This window comes from Cyclopterus lumpus, chromosome 5, assembly GCF_009769545.1.
Source record: "Cyclopterus lumpus isolate fCycLum1 chromosome 5, fCycLum1.pri, whole genome shotgun sequence".
Classification (NCBI taxonomy): domain Eukaryota; kingdom Metazoa; phylum Chordata; class Actinopteri; order Perciformes; family Cyclopteridae; genus Cyclopterus; species Cyclopterus lumpus.
In genome coordinates, this window is record NC_046970.1 from 4,869,220 (window position 1) to 4,871,788 (window position 2,569).

Sequence of the window (2,569 nt, forward strand, 5' to 3'; positions counted from 1 at the left end):
CAACAGAACAAAATCTCCGCTGCCAGCGGCTCTCCTACCCGTGTGTGTGTGACAAACTTGGTCTTAAATGCATGTTGGGGGGGGGGGGGGGGGGGGCATAGTGACTGACAAGCGAGGTGGTTTCGTGAGCTACTTTCAGTGAGCTCTTTTCCAAATAAATAGAGGCTCTAACCGCTTTCCCCACGCATCGATTGAAGTGGAAAAAAAGTCTTGTCGGGCACTTAATGGGGCCCCAGAGGGTGGGGGGGGGGGGGGGGGGAATTCATCTGGTACAAACAGCGGTGCGCCGCAACAGCGGCTCAGTATTGCTGGCCGCGTCAAACAGGCACGAAGAAGCACATGATGGACGAAGCCGGTTTGCTTTCGAGAGACCAGAGCATCATGGGGGCCCCCCCTCAAGGCCCCAACCTTGAGGGGGGGGTAGCGGAGGCTCTCTGGCCGGCTCGTGCGTGGAGAAGATGCCCTCACAGGTTGGCTGCGGCGGCATCCTGCAGTGAAAGAGATTTTGATTTGTGTCCCCAGAGTGCGCTTTGGGTTCATTACTGTAATTGAGGGTGACACTGAGCGGTCATAATAACTGGCTGAGGCAGTGATTGGCCAGTTTTTTATTAAAAGGAGACTTTCTTCCCACGTGAATGAAGGCTGCTCAGGAGGGAGCCGCCGCCGGTGATGATGGCTCCTCGGGTAGAGGCGCCGTCCGCGGTGTTGTGTTACCGAGACGGATGATGTTGTTAGAACACCTCACAAGAAGAGGCGAGATACCCCCCAGCCCTTGGGAGCCAGCGCCATTCGTTGCTGTGACTGATATGAGTTACACCGTGAGAGCCAGCCCATTTAACCCCCCCCCCTCCATCTAGCGTTGCGAGGGACACGAGTCTGGGGACTGCACCGCCCCCGCAGGCGGCGCTTTGCCTCTCCCCGCTGGGGTTTCACATTGATTAAGTGACACCGGGCTCTCTTGCCGTTTTTCATTTTAAAGTGGCCTCCGTATCCCCCACCCCCCACCCACCACCCCCCCTACACCATTAGCGCAGACATCTCGGAGCCTGACCGGGGGATCCGCGTCCAAGCCCGGCACTTCACTCGGTTTTTCTGCAATTAATGCTCCTCGCCGGCGGACATTTTTCAAGAGACGAGGCCGCGGTTTTAATGAATGTGTCTGATAAATTATACAAGGGCAGTAATAAATGTGATGTCTATGCTCTATTTTGACTTGGATTTGATAAATCGGCCTCTTACTCGTGTAGCGAGAGCGCCCTTTGACCCTCAAGGGTCTAAGAAAAGTGGAGTAATGTGATCGGGACTCACGTGGGCCACCGTGATAAGTAGCCCATCAGCAACAGCGCACGTCGAATGCGGGAAGGCCCCCGAGGCTCGTGATGTATTTGCCTTTTTACCAACATGCGTATACTTGCATACTTTATGTGCACGTGGAGAAAGAAAATGAAAATGCAAGGCCATCATCTCCAAGGCGCCACCAAATCTCCAAAAGCTCACTACTCTGATGGAAGTCACTGAACTCGGCCAAGAAACTAACAAACCACACAGTTTACTGTTTGACACTACGACGTTTCCATTTTTTTTTAAAAACGCATATATTTTTGCTACGTTTATAACGAGGGTCCGCACGACGACGGCATTTGATCGCACCGGAAGACGGATACGTAGATGCGATTGGGGTTAACCCAAGTAGCTAATTACTGGGTTTATTTATATATATAAAAATAAACCCAGTAATTAGCTACTTGGGTTAGCTAAATTTAGCAAATTAGCTAAACGGGCTATTTGCATATATATATATATATATATATATATATAAAAAAAAAAAAATAGATAAATTAAAATATATATATATATATTTATCATGGACAATGTGGGTACCAATTCTGCACGGTAAAGCAGATTTAAAACCAAGTGATACGAGGCTTAAGACTCACTCGTGCCACGTGTTGTATCTGCGTAGACTTTATTTGCACTAACGCGCCAACTTGCGGTTTAACGCGTCGCTGTGCCCGTGAAGATGAACCAGCAACCCGTCTGGAAGTGATAACGCTAATAGCCATAATGTTGGCTATGCCCGCCCTGGTTTTCTTGTTATAAATTGGGGAGGCGGCATCAAGGACGACGTGGCCGCTGCCCCCCTTCCCCTTGATTGTAATAGAAAACTCAATCTCCTCTGCCGCTCCTGAGAGCCAAAGTGATTCTGGTGCTTGAAAAGATTAATGGCCCTCGAGAAGAAATGAATCAGGTGCTCTCCAGGGTCTGACACCCCCCCATCTCCTCCAATGAGCGTGCAAATAGAAACCCTTTTGTGCTCCTCTCCTTTCTCTCCACACGGCCTGTCTCGCCCCGGTGGGCGAGCGGCTCGGCCCTCTCCCCCCCTTTTGTGGCCCCCGTACTGTGTCATCTCGCTCCAGGCTTGGCCGGCTGAAAGGGACGAGGAGCGGCTCCGGCTCTCTCGCTAAAGCTGTGGGGGGGTGGGGGGGGAAGAAGCAGGTGTCCTCTCCCGTCCGTCGTCGACCCTCTCGTGAGTGAATGGCGTACGGCGAGGAGGGAATGAGTGCGTGGG